A 21,348-nucleotide genomic window follows, 5' to 3' on the forward strand; every position below is an offset into this window, starting at 1 on the left:
TTAAAGGTACTTCCAAAGTCTTAAACTACCTTATTTTTACATATAAGTCACCCCTAAGGTGTGCCCTATGTGCCCCTAGGGCTGGGTGCCATGTAACTATAAGCAGGGACTTTATAAAAATAGATTTATAAGCCCTGGTGAGGTAAAAACAGCCAAATTCGTTTTTCCCTCATTGAAGTAAATGGCCTTCATAGGCTAGAATGGGCAGACTTTATTTTAAATTTTAAAGTCTCCTTAAATGTTACATACCAAGAATTTGGTATCAAATTGATTGTTATAATAAATCCCACAACTTCCAGTTGTTGGATTTAATATAACTAGTGCAGGTAAAAAGTTTAGACTTTACCTAAAAAGTTGCCAATTTCAGCTCTGCATTGTTTTTGCTGCTGTGCTCTGATTGGCCAGCCTGCAGCAGCTTCTGCCAGGCTGCCTTGATGAGGTGTGAAGTGGCCAGACTTCACACAAAGGAATGTGCTTGGGGGAGAGAATCTCCCCTCAGCAGATGGTGAGGCAGGAAGGGGGAGGGCTGCCAAACTGGTCTTCAAAGGCAGAGAAGGACATTTGCAGCACCCAGCAACACCCCCACATCCTGCAACCCCAGACAATTAGGTGCCCCCTTGATTAGATTAGGAGAGGGCAGGAGAGGGGTGTGTTTATGATTTCTAGCCACACCAGTGGGTGGGCTCAGCCAGATGTAACCTCCAAAAATCAGATTCATCCATGTTGGATTTTTAGAGACTGTTGCCTTCTGGGATGGATTTTTGCCACACTTCCCAGGAAGTGGTCATCACAGGGGGACGACCCTGTCCCTGATTGGAGAACCAGGGCCCCCCTGCTTTTCACCCAGGAGCAAGGATAAAACTGGCAGACCTGCACCCACGCCTCAGATCCCCTCCAGAATTCAACAAGAAAGGAACTAAGGAAGAAGAAGGACTGCCCTGCTGGACCCCTGGCCTGCACCTGGAACCTGCACTCAGAAGGACTGCACCAGCTGCACACTTGGGCTTCACCACAAGAAGGACTTTGCCTGGCTTCAACTGGTTCAAGGAGGGACTCCCTGTTTGCTACAGGTGAAAAATTGCTAACCAGAGTCTCCTGCACCAACTCCTGAAGAAAGCGACCAGCTGACCACTGTCCAGTGGCCAAAAAGGAGTTTGCGCCAGGTGCATTCTGGGAGTTGAAGTCCGCACCCCCCAAGGACCATCACAGAACTTCTGGACCCTTGGGGTGAGCTGTGGACCCCAAAAGAACCTTAAAAGAACATCTGGGTGAAGCCCCAGAAGTTTGGAAAAGATTTGAGAGTTTTTGGAAAAAAGCTCCAGAGAGGGACCGACCCGCCGCGGAAATTCTAGCCGGCTTGCCTCAACCGCGACCCGGCCTGACTTCGTGGTTCGTCCCGGTAAAGAAGAACATCCAAAAAAGAGACTAAGTCCGAACGTAAAAAGTTGACCGGGACCTCCCAGCCATCGTATCCGAGAAGGGCTCCATGGACGTCGGATCAAGATCCAGGTTTACCCCGGTCGAAGGATTTTCATCTCGAAAAAACGACTAAGTCCGAAGGTAAAAGTCTCCACCGAGGAAACCCACATCGCGTATCCGGACAAGGGCTCCAGGAGGTCGGATTCAACTGGCAGGTTCGTCCCGGTGAAGAAAAACTTCAAAATAAAGACTAAGTCAGAAGGTAACATTTTAACCGAGGCCTCCCGCGACCTGTAGCCGAGCAGGGCTCCATCGCGGTCGGCCTGAAAGTTTGACTTTGCCCCGGTCGAGGTGCAACCAGATGACCCGATTGGCGCTTTTTGTTTCTAAGCGCTAGAAAAGTAATAATTCTTTAAAAATTCATATCTCCGGTTCCCCTGAACCGATTTTAATCGTTTTTGTGTCATTTTAAAGATAAAAATATAAGCTATTTTTATAAATTGGTTTTGGATTTTTAAACTGTTTCCTGTGTTTTATTTAATTACTGTTTTGTGATATTTGAATGCTTTACACTTTGTCTCCTAAGTTAAGCCTTGACGCTCGATGCCAAGCTACCAAGGGTAGAGCTGGGATTAATTTACTGAGACCTAACTGTACTTTTGTGGAGGTTTGTGGCTTGTTGCTAGGTGTAGGTACCTACCTGCCCTACCAATAACCCATTTTCCAACATATATACTTTGAGATTGGATGTATGGATTTATACTGTATTTATATTATTGCACTCTCTTTCATCTATTAGTGTTGTCCTTGCATTATTTCTGAGGGGTAGAGAGTACATATGTGTTCTTACTGCATCTGATTGTCTGTATGGTGTTGGGGGGTGAGGGGATGTGTGTTGTGCATGTGTGTGTGTCATTCTTGTTTTCCTCCCCCCTCCCTGTGTGCAAGGTGGCTGTAGACCGTGGTCGTCTTCGCTGTCATTGGTGTTCGTGGTGGAGCAGGACGTAGAAGAGCATCGAAAATATTTGCAGCTCAGGCTCTATGGCGGCGTGGTGGTTCCCTGTGTCTCCAAAGGTGAGTCCTTTCCCTTCAGTGCAGTGTTTCCGCCAGGCTTTTGATGTCGTTGGTACTGCCCCGGAAAAGGTGGCGGATTGGGCTGTCATTATATGGTGGGGGGAACATTGGTTTCTGCCTGGCAGTAGGTGGCTACCGCCGTGGTGGCTGTTGTTTCCGCTCTGGCGGTCTGGTGTGGTAAAGTGGCTGTCTCTCTGAGCCCTTTACACCATGGTCATAATTTGGTGGTAATTGCCGCCAGCCTGTTGGCGGTATTACCGCCACCTTATCACCGACTGCCAGGGTTGTAATGAGGGTCTATGAGTGTTGTGTGTGTAAGACTGACTTTCTGAGAAGGAGAACAATGGAGACACTGACTGTAGTAGACGCTGCAACAATATTATCTGACGAGCTGGATGATGAGGACATTGCAGGAAACCAATTAGCGACATGTGAACAAAGTAGTGGTAGAATTCATAGATTTGGAGTTTTAGTTTTATTGGACAAAGTGTGAATATGCGATGCCTTGACCATTAGGGATTTGGGAAATAGTTTTAGTGAATTCAACTTAACAAGACTGCACCAAGGGAAGACAGCCCATTGCCCATTTTCTTGCTGGCCGAAAGGTCAATATTTTCTTGTGCATCTTGACAAGAGACGTGCTTAACTTTATTGCTTAAAGAGTTTTGTGTTTTCTGAACTGAATCCTGATGCCTTTCTAATCGACTGATGTCCTGATGACGAAGACTATCTTGCCTTGCCGAACCAATTGAGGAGAGGTATATATTGTACCTATGTGCCTGCTATGCATATTTGCTTTTTCTTTCTAGGTACCAATGGCACTGTTTTGATAGAGCCATAGATAGATGTTTTTCCAAATTCGTGTTACCAAGTAGTTTTGCAGGAATCCCAACATGCTGATGCTAATCTGGTGTTAGTTAAGCATCCTCACTAATGAAAATCTGCGAATAGGGAATAATGCTTGATGAGTTTCTCTGCTGAATCTATTTGTATGTGATCTTGTAGCAAAATTGTTCTTGGTATTAAGTTGCACTGTTACCTTAGATTTGGTAATAGTTCAAACTTTGATTAGATCACGTTTTTCCGTTGCTTTGGACAGCCAGTGCTGTTTCTCTATGTGTATCATTTGATTTTGAGGTTAATACACATGATTTTAGCATTGTTAATATAGGGTAATAAATATTTTAACTTTTACTAAAAGGTGTGATAATTCATGGCTAAAAGGTCATGGTGTGTGACAAATACTGACTCTGTTTATTTATTATTACTGGTTTTGATTATTGTTGATTTTGATATTGTGTATTGGTTATTGATTATGAATCTGCATGTACTGGAATTATGATGGAAAAATCCTAATTGCACGTCAAAAGGTTAATCTACCTATTTGCGTCCCCTTGTAAGTTTACTTAATAAGGTCAGACGCACTAACACTAGTCAGTTGTCAGGTGCCCACCAAATGAGGCCTATATTTTTATTATAGATAAGACAACATTATAGTCAATCAATCCTTATACAAGAAACGTGTTGGTATATTGCACACCTTCAACTTCATTACTTCAAGAGCTGCCCTCCTCCTTCCCGAATCCACACCATTGAAAGAAGCAGGCTAACTCACTGCATTTTGACTTTGGGTATTGTACAGGCAGTCAATGTGTGGAACCAGTGGGGAAGTGGGGCAACTGCGAGGTGACAGTGAGGGATGTTGTTCACTTCACTTTATATTTTACTACACCTCACTTTACCCATCCCATGGTCTGCTCGAGGAGTAGTAAAATATATATTCGTACATAAATATTATAGCAGATCTCTCTACAGTTGTAAAGCTTATGCTCATCTTCTAGAGTCTCTCAAAAAATACTGACATAATAATATTATATGTTCCCTATATGTGGCATGACATTATGGATGGAGCAGCATTGTAGAGCAGTGCATGAAACACAAGATCGTTTTTTTTTTTACAGCACCCACCCTGAACTCACATTTGCAGATGCTCTCCTATATGGAATTGAACAAAAAGGAGGTTCAGTGAAATAAAGTATTTGCATTAGATCATACAGTTTGGTCAATGAGGAAGTTGGAGCATAATTATTACAGCAAACACAAGAGAGGTTTTTGCACAGCACACATCTTGAACACACGTATTAGAAGATGCTCCCATATCTGGTAATGAACAAAAAGGAGGCTCAATGAAATAAAGCATTTGCCTAAGATCACACAGTTTGGTCAAGCAGAAAGCTTGGATTGATGCCCCTTCTTTTTTAGCTTCACACTATACAATTCAGTAAGAAGCTAGGCTGCTCTTCCAGATATCAAATGTTAATGCTTTGTCCTTAAATCTTGCAGGATAAGATTAGTGAGTGGTTGATAGGCAACATGTTCTGATTAGGAGAGCATACATGATGTTTTTTTTTCCTGCAGCTTCCCATTTTATTAGGACATAATAAAGAAATATCACTAAAACAAGGTATTACAAAAATGCAGCAAGCAACACAATAGTCTGTCCCAAAAATTTAATTTTTGTGCCTCAGTATTCTGAGGGGTCTGGCTCACTCATGTGTTTCAAGATGCTCTCAAATAGTTAGCATATGAGAGCTCCTTGAATAGGTGCTGGAAGTAGAGTGCAGGTAGGAGAAAGGTGCTGCATTACCCCCTAAATAACCATGCTGAGTACAGAAGGTGACTGCCCAATAAGGAAGTCTTTAACTTTAGTGTTTATCTAGTTGCATTTGCTTTGCTTCAATTGGCAGAGGCCGTCAAATGCCAGGCTATGAACTGTGTGCCACCACCTGAAGGAGTATCTAGGAGCAATAGCAAGGTTGCTCTCAAAAAGGATCCAGCCAAGAACACACTGCTTGCCAGTGCCATGGGCCTCGGTGGCAGGTTTCGCACAGACCCCGCACATAGGCCATCAGTGCTGCCTACCCCCATGCACGGAGACTTGCTGGTCTACAAGCAGCAGTACATAGCTATGGCATGGCCAGCCTGCAGCACCCTCCCAGCTTGGCACCTGGCAGAACTAGCTCAATGGAAGTATAGCTTACAGGTGAATGTGCCTTGAAGGCTGGGCTCAGGGTGTTGAGAAGGCACTTACATGTTCATTCGCCTCAAAGCCTGGGCTTAGAGGTATCACGTTCAAGGATGAGCAGTACTTACAAGTGAATGCGCCTAGAAGCTGCAGTTTGGGTGAAGTGGTGGTCTCCACAGATGTGCAGCGTTCACAGATGAGTGTACGTTTAAGCCTCAGCTTAAGGAAAGTCTCAGCAAATTTGGATTGCTCCTTCTAAATATGAATAAACTTAAAATCGTAACTCAAGATCTAACTAAAAATGGGAAATTTAGGTTAAAGACTTAAAAGGAAGGGCCAGTGTTAGCATGAAACTACGCACAATAAGGGCAAAAAGGGTATGTAGAGGTCTGCACCTCTCTATGTCCAAAGGAATCTTTCATAACTCCAGCAATGTTAATGCTAACTTAAAATGGAAAGTTCCAGGAGCATTTATATCTCCAAACATGTCACCAGAAGTCCAACTATTTCTCCTTCTCATGGGGCACGCTTGAAACATTAGTCAAATCTCAAATCCCATAGAGTTCAAATGACCTTCTGGTTACTTTATTGCTGTTACAGCGGTTCCTTGAGCAGTCTGCGGTTGATCAGAGGTCAGAGGATGAAGTAGTAGTTGCAGAGTATTCCTGCTGGAAACTTGTAAGTAGAATCTGAAGATAATATTTATGTACGAATATATATTTTACTACTCCTCGAGCAGACCATGGGATGGGTAAAGTGAGGTATAGTAAAATATAAAGTGAAGTGAACAACATCCCTCACTGTCACCTCGCAGTTGCCCCACTTCCCCACTGGTTCCACACATTGACTGCCTGTACAATACCCAAAGTCAAAATGCAGTGAGTTAGCCTGCTTCTTTCAATGGTGTGGATTCGGGAAGGAGGAGGGCAGCTCCTTGAAGTAATGAAGTTGAAGGTGTGCAATATACCAACACGTTTCTTGTATAAGGATTGATTGACTATAATGTTGTCTTATCTATAATAAAAATATAGGCCGCATTTGGTGGGCACCTGACAACTGACTAGTGTTAGTGCGTCTGACCTTATTAAGTAAACTTACAAGGGGACGCAAATAGGTAGAGTTTTCATTACAGATATGCAATGAATAGGGGGCTTCTTCAGCTCATTAAATCATTCAGTCTGTGCCAACATTTCTCTTCTGAGGCTCCTCTATGTCTAATACACATTCTAATTTCTCTAGCTAAGAAATCACTAACACACATCTGCAAAAGAAAAACAGGTAGGACATGGAAAAATATATCTCTTGTTAAAATGGAAGCCTCGTTAAGCTAACTTAATAAATCATTGTCAATATGAACTTCTAACAAAAACATTATAGGTGCAAGCATAATGCCAGAATAAATGCAAAACGGGAATTAATTAATTATTCATTACATATGCAATATGCTTTCTATAAATGCATTATTTCAAAACACAAGTGAAACAATGAATGAAAACCACAAATCTTTAGGTTTAAGTTAAACATTCGAGTACATGTGTATAAATGACCTCTTCCACAGTGAATACACCTTCATAATGCATTTAGAATCTTCACTTTACTTTAATAATGTTAAGGCACAGACAGTATATGTTGTTGGTTGAATTTTTGTATTACTTCTGTAACGTATAGGATGCGGCCAAAATTACGCTGCTCCCCACCTCACTTCTCCTAAAAAATTACCCCTCAGGGTATTGCTTCTTTCTCCACTGCTTGAGAAAATGACACTCACTTTCTCCTCGCTCAGCCACCTCTTATTTATAGGTGTGCTGTGTGCCCCCAGTACTGCATTAGCGGGGGCGTTTATAGTTGTAGGAGGCTGGCCTGGTTTGTAGTGGGTACCCTGGAGGTAACTATTATACACAATATATACACTAGACACCAAATAAGGTAAGTAATTAGACATAGGATAGTGCAAACAATAGGAAATGCTATAGAATGCAATGGGAGAAAATAGGTCTAGGGCCAACACAAACCATATAATAAGAAAGTGGAATGCGAATCACAAATTCCTCCCTGGACAAGTGTAGTGTGTAGAGAATCGCTGGGAGAGTATGAATACCACAAAGATGAGTAAAATACCCCACCCCAGAGCTCAGGAAAATAGAAGTAAAGTACTGCAAGTTTCTTTAGGACACACTACAAGTTGTGATTAGAGTTATTGCAAGAACCAATCAAGACTGCAAACAACAACTGGTGGATTCCTGGACCTGAAGACCTGCAAAGAGAAGAGACCAAGTACAGAAGTCGAAGAACTTCCAGGAAGGTCAGGAGGCCCTGCTAACCTAGAAGAGGGTGAAAAAGATGAGTCCCCGGTTGGACAAAGACTGCAGAAATGCACCAAAGGAAGATGTCTGCGGGTTCCTGCATGAAGCACTGGATGTCCCACGAAGAGATGTTGGATGCAGGTGAGTTTCGGTGCTGGATTCGTCAAACAAGCCTTGATTCAAGCAAAGTCATGTTTTGTGTCAAAGTGGCACTGCCTGGACCCAGGAGGGACCTGGGGGCCTCAACTCAGACTGAGGAGGCAGAGGGGGCTCCCAACACTGGAGGAAACACACAGATGACCGGGCAGCATGCACAGAGGTACCAGGACATGGGGACAAAGAAGGTACAAATTGCGGTTGGTGCAGCACTACAAAGGAGGGTCCCACGCCCCCGGAAGTCAACTCAGCGAGTTGAGCAGGATAGAGTGTTGGGGACCTGTGCCAGGCTGTGAATGAAGGATTCTTGCAAATAGTGCACAGAGGCTTCAGGAGGTGAAGATGACACCGTACTGTTGCTAACTGGGAAGGCAAGCTCTTACCTCCTTCAAATTTGGACAGCAGAACCTTAGGACAGTCTGTGTCAAAGGTGTCCACCACCTGTGTTCCAAGGAGCATGCTTGTCGCAAGAAGAGGAGTCCAAGAGAACCGGCTGTCGACTTAGAAGGTGCCTGCAAGAGTAGAGAAGTTACTCTATCACTCCATGGGAGATTTCTTTGGTTCTTCTGGTGCCGAGTGAAGACAGGGCGTCCCCAGAACGTTCACACCATGGAAACTGTTGCAGTTGCTGGCTGGAGCTTAAGTTGTAGAGGAAAAGTAGCCCTTCTGGTTACTTTATTGCTGTTACAGCGGTTCCTCGAGCAGTCTGCGGTTGATCCGAGGTCAGAGGATGAAGTAGTAGTTGCAGAGTATTCCTGCTGGAAACTTGTAAGTAGAATCTGAAGAGAAACTGACAGGAGACACCCTACATAGCCCTGGGAAGGGGATTGGCTACCTTATCAGGTATGGACCTATTAGGAGGGGTCTCTGACGTCACCTTCTGGCACTGGGCACTCAGAGGCCTCCAGAGTGTCCCCACACCTTGGAAAACAAGATGGCTGAAGTCTGGGACACACTGGAGGAGCTCCGGGCACCACCCCTGAGGTGGTGATGGACAGGGGAGTGGTCACTCTCCTTTTCTTTGTCCAATTTCACGCCAGAGCAGGGACTGGGGATCCCTGAACCAGTGTAGACTGGCTTATGCAAGGAGGGTACCATCTGTGCCCTTCAAAGCATTTCCAGAGGCTGGGGAGGCTACTCCTCTCCAGCCCTTAACACTTATTTCTAAAGGGAGAGGGTGTAACACCCTGTTCCCAAAGGAAATGCTTTGTTCTGCCTTCCTGGGACTGAGCTCTTCAGATTCCAGGAGGACAGGACCCTGTCTGTGAGGTGGCAGCAGCTGTAGCTGCATTGCAAGCCTCAGAGAGCTGGTTTGGCAGTACTGGGGGTCCATGGTGGAGCCCCCAGGATGCATGGAATTGGCTCACCAATAATAGATTTGAAATGGGGGGACAATTCCATGATCTTAGACACCTTACATGGCCATTTTCGGGGTTACCACTGTGAAGCTACATATCGGTATTGACCTATATGTAGTGCAGATATGTAACGGTGTCCCCACACTCACAATCTCTGGGGAATTGGCCCTGGACTGTCTGGGGGCACCCTTGCTAGTGTAAGTGTGCCCACACACTTAGCAACTTTGCACCCAGCCCTCAGTAAATGAAGATTAGACATATAGGTGACTTATAAGTTACTTAAATGCAGTGAAAATGGCTGTGAAATAATGTGTGCACTATTTCACGCAGGCTGCAGTGGCTGTCCTGTGAAAGGGTTTGTCTGAGCTTCTTATGGATGGCAAAAGAAATGCTGCAGCCAATTTGGATCTTCTGAAACCCCAATGCTCTGGCTACCTAGGTACCATATACTCCGGAATTCTAAAGGGGGTCCAGTGTGACAATTGAAATTGGTAAATGAAGTCACTAGCCTATAGTGAAAAAGGTAAAAGCAGAGAGAGAGTAAGCACTGAGGTTCTGAATAGCAGAGCCTCAGTGACACAGTTAAGCACTATTCACAACACACACATTAGGCCAAAAACTATGAGCACTGGGGTCCTGACCAGCAGGATCCCAGTGAGACAGGCAAAAATATACTGACACACAGGTAAAAATGGGGGTAACATGCCAAGAAAGATGATACTTTCCTACAGTAGTTCATTTGTGGGGCTGCATGACAGTACTATAATGGAGGGCTCTACATTGAATCGCTGTGTTGTCCAGAGCAATGGGATACAAGGGGACGCTGTGGAACAGTAATGAGGTGCATAAATGGGTGTGCAGTGTTAGGCTTTGTGTGCCAACCACATACCTTATGATGACATTCCATAACAATCAAATACTGAGCATCACAGGATGTAAATCTCAATTGCAATTGATGTTATTAGGCAAATACAACCACTGGCTTTTTAATGGTTTTTATTCTTGGTCAGATGGAGGACAAAACTGTGTACAGAATTATCATAGCCTTTAAGCTCATTTCATTGATGGGTGATGGATAAAATAAGCCCTGCCAGGGTTCGCACAAAGGTCTGTCTCGTTGCGCGCAGGATTCTCACGAGACATATAACTTTGCCAGGGGGTTATATTTGCCTACACTCCCATCCACTTCTAATCTGCCAGGGGATTTGAGCAGGAAGCAGAAATTTAGCTAATCTTTGTTTCACCTCTGTGTTGTAAACCCGCTGACAACCATTATAAGATTCAGAGGATTGTCCATGAGCTGGCACTTCCATACATGACAACTATACCCAAATAACAATGGTGGAAACAACAGTATACTCACACATGACCAACTACGGCCCAGATTTACAAGAAAGTGGTGCATCAGTCCTGATGTGCCACTTTTTTTGTGTGGCCCCTGCCCCACCTAACGAAACCATGGTTGTGCTGTATTTACAATACGGCGCACCATGAAGGTAATTTCCACAATAGCGTCATAATTTGTGATGCTATTGGGGTGCTTTCCCAGATTAGTGCTATAAATTATGGTGCTAGTGCAGCAAAGCACTAGGGAGGCCCATAGGCTACTATGGGTCCCTCACTTTAATGCCTGCCCATTGCAGGCATTAGAAATGATGGAAAAAATGATACAGTGAAAGCTTGTAAATTTCACTGCACCTTTTTTTCTGGGCCTTCTAATGGGTGAATTCCCCTCCTTGCATACATTATGCCTTGCACAGGCATAATATGGTGCAAGGGGTTACAAAGTGGTGCAATGCAAGCATTGCGCCACTTTGTAAATAAGGAGCTGAGGAATGACCACCTTAACCCCTTCGCTGCCATGCCTTTTCTCCCTCAGGTGCCAAGCCATTTTTGGGCAATTTGGGGTAGTTTGCACTTAGGCCCTCATACGTTTTTGTCCACATAAGCTACCCACGCAAAATTTGCGTCCTTTTTTCCAGTATCCTAGATCCTAGGGATTCTAGAGATACCCAGACTTTCTGGGTTCTCCTGAAGCAGACCAAGAAACTAGCCAAAATACAGTGAATATTTAGTTTTTTTTTTTAATTGTGTTTCTTTCCCTTAAGACCGCATCAACAAAGCGTATGCTGTGCTAAAATCACCATCTCACCATCTTCCCAGCTTTCAGGAACAGGCAGACTTGAATCAGAAAACCCAATTTTTCAACACAATTTGACATTTTACTGGGACATACCCCATTTTCATTATTTTTAGTGCTTTCAGCCTTCTTCCCGTTAGTGACAGAAATGGGTGTGAAACCAATGCTGGATCCCAGAAAGCTAACCATTTTTGAAAATTAGACTACATTTTGAATTCAGGAACGGTAATTTGTGCAGATCCTACAAGATTTTTCTACAGAAAATAACAGCTGAATTGAAAAAAGTGTTGAAATGGAGGTGAACAAATCATTTATTTTTCTCCACATTTTACTCTGTAACTTTTTCCTGCAATGTCAGATTTTTGAAAGCAATATACCATTACGTCTGCTGGACTATTCTGTTTGCGGGGATATATAGGGCTTGTAAGTTCATCAAGAACCCTAGGTACCCAGAGCCAATAAATTAGCTACACCTTGTAATGGGTTTTCATTCTGTACCGGGTATACAGCCATTAATTTCCGGAAATAGAAAGAGTGAAAAATAGGTATCAATAAAACCTTTATATTTCTAAAATGGGCAAAAGATAAGGTGTTGAGAAGCAGTGGATATTAGCACATCTGTGAATTCTGGGGTGCCCATACAAGCATGTGAATTACAGGGCATTTCTCAAATAGACGTCTTTTTTTACACATTGTCTTACATTTGGAAGGAAAAAATGTAGAGAAAGACAAGGGGCAATAACACTTATTTTAATATTCTATGTTCCCCCAAGTCTCCCGATAAAAATGGTACCTCACTTGCGTGGGTAGGCCTAATGCTCGTGACAGGAAGCGCAACATGGACACATCACATTTTTACATTGAAATCTCACATGTTTTGTGCAACGTCCCTAGCTGTAGATGTTGGCCTTAGCTCAGCAGGCACCTAGGGAAACCTACCAAACCTGTGCATTTTTGAAAAATCTAGACACCTAGGGGAATCCACGATGGTTTGACTTGTGGGGCTCTCACCAGGGTCTGTTACCCAGAATCCTGTGCAAACCTCCAAATTTGGCCAAAAAACACTTTTTCCTCACATTTTGGTGACAGAAAGTTCTGGAATCTGGGAGGAGCCACACATTTCCTTCCACCCAGCTTTCCACCAAGTCTCTCGATAAAAATTGTACCTCACTTGTGTGGGTAGGCCTATGGTCCGCGACAGGAAATGCCCCAAAACACAACGTGTGCACATCACATTTTCCAAAAGAAAACAGCGCTGTTTTTTGGAAAGTGCCTATCTGTGGATTTTGGCATCTAGCTCAGCTGGCACCTAAGGACACCTACCAAACCTGTGCATTTTTTTAAACTAGTCACCTAGGGGAATCCATGATGGGATGACTTGGAGGGCTCGCACCAGGTTCTGCTACTTAGAATCCTGTCAAACCTCAAAATTTGGCTAAAAAAACACTTTTTCCTCACATTTTAGTGACAGAAAATTCTGGAATCTGAGAGGAGCCACAAATTTCCTTCCCTCCAGCATTCCCCCAAGTCTCCCGATAAAAATGGTACCTCACTTGTGTGGGTAGGCCTAGTGCCTGTGGCAGGAAATGCCCCAAAACACAACGGGGACACAAACAGAGCTGTTTTTTACAAAGTGCCTAGCTGTGGATTTTGGCCCCTAGCTCAACCGGCACTTAGGTAAAACTACCAAACCTGTGCATTTTTTAAAAGTAGACACCTTGGGGAATCCAAGATGAGGTAATTTGCGGGGCTCTCTCCTCTGCAAACCTCAAAATTTGGCTAAATAAAACACTTTTTCCTCACATTTCGGTGACAGAAAGTCCTGGAATCTGAGGGGAGCCCCAAATTTCCTTCCACTCAGCATTCCCCCAAGTCTCCTGATAAAAATGATACCTCACTTGTGTGGGTAGGTCTAGTGCCCGCGACAGGAAATGACCCAAAACACAAAGTGGAGACATCACATTTTCCCCAAGAACACAGAGCTGTTTTTTGCAAAGTGCCTAGCTGTGGATTTTGGCCTCTAGCTCAGCCGGCACCTAGGGAAACCTATCAAACCTGTGCATTTTTGAAAAGTAGACACCAAGGGACATCCAAGATGGGATGACTTGCGGGACTCTCACCAGGTTCTGTTACCCAGAATCCTGTGCAAACCTCAAAATGTGGATAAACTAAATACCTTTTCCTCACATTTTAGTGACAGAAAGTTCTGGAATCTGACAGGAACCACAAATTTCCTTCCACCCAGCGTTTCCCCAAGTCTCCTGATAAAAGTGGTATCTCACTTGTGTGGGTGGCCCAGGTGCCTGCTACAGAAAAAGGCCAAAAACCTGTAGAGATTGAGGGGATAGCACAGTGAGTTGATAAGCACATATTTTTCATGTATACATCTTTAGGTTGACTCTGCTTTGGGAACCCACAAAGTGAGGTATCATTTTACTTGGGAAGCTGAGGGGAAACCTGGGTGGTAAGAAATTTGTGACGGAGCGGTGATCCTACAAAGAAAAGTGAGGAAAATATGCTTTTTTTTAAAAGGGTAAGAAAATGTTGGGGGATCCATGCAAGCCACACCTCCTTGGACTTCTTGGGGTGTCTAGTTTAAAAAGATGTCTGAGTTTGGTAGGTTTCCCTAGATGAAGGCTGCACACAGGACCAAAAACATAGGTGCCCCTCCCAAACACAGACAGTGTTGTCATAGATCATTTTGATGTGTCCACGTACTTTTGTGATGTTCCAAACACTAAAATTGTGAAAAGAAACACACTTAGGTTATGTTAAAAAAGACCTCTCACCCACCATCCAAGTTTGTGGCATGCTTCATCATCAGGGTCCCACCCCAGACACCCAGCATGTCATGGGTGTGCTGTTGCACCTGATTACAGCTGAGCCGGTTTTGTCATTTTTCCTACACATACTTGTTGGATTTGGCATGAGGGTGAGTGATGGTTCAGTGGATCAAATTTTATTAACAAGAGATTTTACAAAACTGAAATGCACTGTTAATAACTGAAAGGCCAAAAAACGCAACCAATGATTCACAACATGTGAGCTGTAAAGCTGTGTCAAGGCAACAACCTCTTTACAGTCCATTCACACACTTTTCATACATGACATGCACAAGACCATTCACGCCGCCAGCCCAGCACATTACAACACTCGCACCAACAGACAGCGCCATTTAAGGGCCCATCACTTTCATACGCTCACATGCCTGATTCAGCAATCACACCAGCTGATGGGAGTGTGTGGACTGGTGTTTGGCTGGTACCGCCTGCCAAGCACCACTCCACACACACCGCCAGCCAAGCGCCACCCACACACACACTGGCAGCCACGCGCCACTCCACGCACACCACCAGCCAAGTGCCAACCCACACACACCGCCAACCAAGTGCCACCCCATGCACACCGCCAGCCAGACCCCACCCCACACACACCACCAGCCAAGTGCCAGTCAATGCACACCGCCATCACTTTGTTTTTAAACAACAAAGAAACCCCTAATTATAATTAAGTATAAAACTTCAAACACAAAAGCTCTGACTGAATACATATCAGTAATGCCAACCGTGAAACTGGATATGTGAAAATATAAAACAGCAGTTTACGCTCATGGTATTTCCCAATAATTCTTCTGTGTGTGGCAGCTCCTGAAAAAGCCACCCACACACAGCCTAGGCTTTGAAGGATAATCAGGGCAGTACATTCTAGTCTCCTTCCTTATACCTTTTAGAGCACAGACTCTGCATCTCTTAGCAGGTAAGTCTTTTTTGGCTATGGGAGAAATGTGCTCCGCAAAGTGGCGATCTTTCAATCTAGCCACATCCTCCACCACTGCTTCTCTAGGAACTCTTGCCTGTTTCAGCACAACAAGGCTCACTATGTTAGACTCCTGAAATTTAACAAATGTCATCCTTGACTCTGGAGAATTATCCTTGAACACAACAAAAGCATTAAAAGTTGCGAAGTGGAACAGGTGAACCCCTAATTTTTTATACCAAACTTAAGCCTTATGAACAGCATTGTAAGGTTCCAACCTCTGATCTACTCTATCAACACCACCCATGCGCTCATTATAGTCTAAAATGCACACAGGTATGCGCACTTCAGCAACTTGACCCCAAACAGCTACAGGTGAAGTACTCTCATCATGGATGGTAGTTATCATGTACACATGCCTCCTGTCTACACAGTTAAGAGATAGCAGCTCATCATTCTGCAAGGCACTGCACTGTCCCTTCTCAAGTTTTTTACAGACAAGCTCCCTTGGATAGCCTTTCCAATTAGAGTGGATTGTGCTACAAGCAACAGTGTCCACTCTGAACAATTCCTTGAATAACTGAACAACAGTGTAGAAGTTATCTAATATAAATAGTGACCTTTTGTTAAACAGTTGTCTACCAAGTTCCCACACAATTTTCTCACTAACTCCAAAAGTGGGTGGACAACCAGGGGGGTCAATACTGGAATCCCAACCAGTGTATACCCGGAAAGTATAAACATATCCTGTACTACTTTCAGACAGCATATACAATTTAATTCCATACCGTGCCCTCTTGCTAGGAATGTACTGCCTAAAAACCAAACGACCCTTGAACAGGACCAAAAACTAATTTACAGATATTTCTTTGCCTGGAACATAGATCTCTGAAAACCGATCTACCAAATGATCAAGGACAGGTCTAATCTTAAAAAGACAGTCAGAATCAGGGTGATTTTGTGGCAAGGCTAAAGCATTATCTACTAAATGCAACATCCGAAGAAGAATCTCATACCGGTTATGACTCATGATTGCTGGAAATATGGCAGTTGCCATCAAGGGACTAGTAGACCAATATGAAGACAGTGATGACTTCCTTATCAGCCCCATCAAAAACGTTAAAACGTTTTAAACTCTTCCAGATTTGTGGGAATCCACCGGCAGGCTCCAAAGTGTTGCATAGGTCTGGCAGCATTGTCCCTCAAATGCTGTTCTGCATACAAATAAGTCTGTTCAACAATCTCTTCCAAAAATTGTCCATAAACAACTCAAAGAAGTTTACAGCACTCAAAATACACACACTCCTACAAAACCACACCACATTGGATAATTCAAAATACACACACCTGATACACATACACACACCACACCCACACACCCAATCCAATATAAAACCCACACCCACATTACCCACAACCCCTTACAACGAAAAAGTTTGAAGAAGCTGAGAGAGAGAAAAGCAAAGACAACACTAGCATCCAGAGGCACACAACACCATCACTCATACACCATCCATGCACATCACACCACACACCCCAACACATCACCTCACACATCACATCAACCATCACCTCACACATCGCTCACATCACATCATGGCAACTCAAAGACACACCAGGTTTTCAGAGGAGGAGCTCAGGGTCATGGTGGAGGAAATCATTCTGATAGAGCCACAGCTATTCAGATCACAGGTGCAGCAGACCTCCATTGCTAGGAAGATGGAGCTATTGTGAAGAATTGTCGACAAGGTCAACGCAGGGGGACAGCAACCCAGAAAATGGGATGACGTCAGGAAGAGGTGGAACGACCTACGGGGGAAGGTACGTTCCGTGGTATCCAGACACCAGGTAGCGTACAGAGGACTGGCTGTGGATCCCCACATCCTTCCCCACAACTAACAACATGGGAGGAGCAATTCTTGGCGATCATGCATCCTGAGGGCCTCGCAGGAGTAGCAGGAGGACTGGACTCTGATAAGGCAAATCTATACTACTATATCCCCCACCCTACCTGCATGCCATGACTAACTCCTACCCCTACCCTCACACCCAACACTCCACCACCTCACATATACCCCAATATCACAACCCACCCATCCCAATGCCAAGCCCTGCATGCACAACAATGCATGGACACCCATCACCAAAGCATGTCCAAGGGAGAGACTCCCCTAGGGCACACAATCACCATTCACACAAGGGCCAAGGCGATATTGCAAGCACGGTAGTAGAGGGAAACACACTCATTGCACAAGATGGCACACACAGATACAATAACAATGCGTTTACACCCCAGCAGGAACCCTACCCAACGTCAACGGACAGGAGGTGCCAGACATATCCAGTCCCCCCACAGAAGAGGCCCACAGTGACGACAGCAGCTCTGCACGCCAGGAACAAGATGGCCAGCCCGGAGCATCAAGTACCTCTGGACAGTCGGTTACCCTGCCACAGTCCAAAACCCCCACAGAACCTCCCCCCTCAGGAAACACCACCACAGCACCCACCAAGCGGGCCCATGCCACTGTCCCCAGGACACGTCACTCAGCAGTGTGTCCACCACTACAGGGACCCCAGGCAAACCCACAAACACAGGAAAATCAGGGACCTGGGGTCAGTGGCAGTGGGCACACGTTCAGGGGACAGAGGCACAGGATAACAGGGAAGCTGGGAGGACTGCTGTGCGACAGAGGGAGGACAGGCCCAGGGAACCGACCCTCCATGAGGCACTATCAAACATCATTGGAGCATACCACCATTCCCAGGAGACAATGGGCACGTTACTGGCCAAGTTTCAGGAGACCCAGAGCCTGCACGAGGGACAGTACCTGGGGAACAGGGAGGACTTGAAGTCCATTAATACCACCCTGGTCACCATTGCAGGGGTGCTGGCAGACATGGCCAACATTATGAGGGAGACAATGGCATACCACCGGGCCCCTGACACCAGCCCAAATGATGAACAGCCTTCCACGTCCGCCGGCGCTAGTGGACAGGAGGTCCCGCCATAGGACCAACAGGCCACCAGCACCCCACCCCCTGCAGAAGGGGAACCACCCCACAAACGGTCCCTGCAATCCAGGCAGAAGACAGAGAACATTGCCAAGACCCCCGCCAGGATATAAGACTCTCCTGATTGTCACCCTTGTGTCCCACTCTGTCACCCTGTCCACCTTGAACTGACATTGCTCAACTTTCTATGCCCTATTGGACAATGCACCTGTGATACTGAGAGACTGGACTCCACTATGAACCTTCCTCCACCATCACCCCAGCCCCTTCCACATACCCCTATACACATTAGCCCATAAATAAACACCCTTGAATCACAAACCAATCTGGAGTCAGCCTGTATTTTCACAAATGTATAATTACAACTTCTTCCACAAATATCAATGTAAATGTTCATTTGCACATACCAATGTATGACAGTTTTTGGGCAGTAGTAAACAGAAGGCAGAATGAGGTAACCCGATCTGTGAAATAGAAAGCCAAAGTGAACTGTCAGGGTTCATACACAGATGTTAAGAGGCTGACTTATACAATGTCCTACAGTAGTCCGATATGAGATGAGCAGTGCCAGTCTCTTACCTGTATCTCACTGGAAGTACTGCATGATGATGTTGTTTCGGTTGTCAATATATTCTTCCTCTGCCTCCTTTTCTTCACTGTCCACAGGATCCACAGCTGCCACAAGACCATTATCAGGCCCATCTTCCTGCAGAAAAGGTACCTGGCGTCACAAAGCCAGGTTGTGCAACATGCAGCATGCCACTATTATCTGGCACACCTTCTTCGGTGAGTAGTATAGGGAGCCACCTGTTAGATGAACGCACCGGAATCTGGTCTTCAGGAGGCTGAAAGTCCGCTCAATAATATGCCTAGTTCACCCATGTGCCTCATTGTAGCGTTCCTCTGCCCTTGCCCTGGCATTCCTCACTGGGGTCACCAGAGTCACCTGCAAATGTCGAGGGAAATCTATTAGATACACACTAAACCTTAGGGACAACCCCATGCCCAGACACCTATTCATACTGTGTGGGGACCTTGGGCTCACCTAGTAGCCACACTTGGTGCCTCCTGAGTTGGCCCATCACATAAGGGATGCTGCTATTCCTCAAAATGTAAGAGTCATGCACAGAGCCAGGATACTTGGCATTCACATGAGAGATGTACTGGTCTGCCAAACACACCATCTGCACATTTATAGAATGGTAGCTTTTTCGATTTCTGTACACCTGTTCATTTCTGTGGGGGGGGGACAAATGCCACATGTGTACCATCAATGGCACCAGTTATATTGGGGATATGTCCCATGGCATCGAAGTCAGCTTTCACTGTGGGCAAATCCTCCACCTGGGGGAATACGATGTAGCTGCACATGTGTTTCAGCAGGGCAGGCAACACTCTGGTCAACATGTTGGAGAACATTGTCTGAGACATCCCTGATGCCATGGCCACTGTAGTTTCAAAGGAACCACTTGCCAGGAAATGGAGCAATGACAGGACCTGCACTAGAGGGGGTATTCCTGTGGGATGGCGGATAGCTGACATCAGGTCAGTCTCCAATTGGGCACACAGTTCTTGGACTGTGGCATGATCAAGTCTGTAGCTGATAATGATGTGTCTGTCTTCCATTGTCAACAGGTCCACCAGGGTTCTGTACACCAGAAGATGATGCCATCTCATCATCTGCCCCGGCGGATGTGCACTATGGAGGAGAATGGTGAGCAGAGGGTCATGTACCACATAGGTTGCACAAGTGTTTTTTCTGTAATGTGAGTAAATCCGTGTGTTGTGTTGTCTGTCCGTATTTCTTCCAAAATGTGCTGTGACACAGTTAGGTGCCATGCCATGTGCCCCCCCTGAAATGGCAGCTGTCTGACCTGTAAGGAGAGACAAGGGGAAATGGGGTAACTGTGGTGGCGTTGTGTAGCATCACAGTAGGTGGTCGAAGACCGCCACACAATTTAGCATTGGTTATCATTGGACCCTATGAGTTCCAGGAGCCAATGACAATGTATGCAGGTGGTGCGCAACGCCGCGGGCGTGACCGCCATTTTCTATCTGTTCGCTCACTTGATACCTGACCTTCAACAGGAGAGGACCTACACTGCAAGTGCTGCTGTGACCTCAGTCTGGAAGTGACAATGGCTCCTGTGTCTGGGGAAAGGGCCACTGCCTTCACTTCGGAGGAGTTGGAGAGACTAGTGGATGGGGTCCTCCCCCAGTACACGCTACTGTACGGTCCTCCAGACAAACAGGTGAGTACACTGTGAGCATGATGTGTGGGCCATGAATGTATGGATTGGTGTGGATGGAGGATACATGTGGGGATAGGGGCTGAGGCCTGCATGTGAGGATGGTGAGTGTATGTACGTCAGGGCATGGGTGGGAACTGGTGGGCAATTAGTATGACGGTCCGGACGGGAGAGCAATTTCCTTTCATCCTGTACCTTTCCTCTAGGTCAGCGCCCACCAGAAGAAGGGTATTTGGCATGCCATCGTCAAGGAAGTGCGGACCCCGGGGGTCTATCATAGACAGAGCACCCACTGCCGCACGAGATGGGAGGACCTGCACCGCTGGAGTAAGAAGACGGCGGAGGCCCAGCTGGGGATGGCCTCCCAACGCGGAACGGGTTCCCATCACACCATGTCCCCCCTGATGTTCCAGATCCTGGTGGTGGCATATCCGGAGTTTGATGGGCACTTGAGGGCATCACAGCAGCCACAAGGGGGTGAGTAGAGTCTCATTCAGCTGACTCTGCGTGCTTTACGAGGTGGGGGATGTGGGCTGTGGGTTCCCCAGGCCAGGGCAAACTTGGTAGGGTAGGTCCCTTGTGAGGCAGGCTCTGAGGCACTCCAACCCCAATATTGGTAGTGGGCATTTACAACTAGTCAGGCTCCTGTGGGTTCCAGGTGTGCAGCAAATGGTGTTCGGCATAGTACCCCATGGGCAGGTGATTTTACTACTAACTGCTAGTGCATGGCCTAGTGAATAGGGCTGCTCCCTGTGTGTTGTGTCCACCAACGGTAGTGGTGTTTCTAGCATTGGTCATGTGTCTACTCTGTCTTTCCCCTCTTCTTGTTTTGTAACCTTGTCCGTGTGTGCATCAT

This window comes from Pleurodeles waltl, chromosome 6 (genome assembly GCF_031143425.1).
Source record: "Pleurodeles waltl isolate 20211129_DDA chromosome 6, aPleWal1.hap1.20221129, whole genome shotgun sequence".
In the NCBI taxonomy this organism is placed as follows: Eukaryota; Metazoa; Chordata; class Amphibia; order Caudata; family Salamandridae; genus Pleurodeles; species Pleurodeles waltl.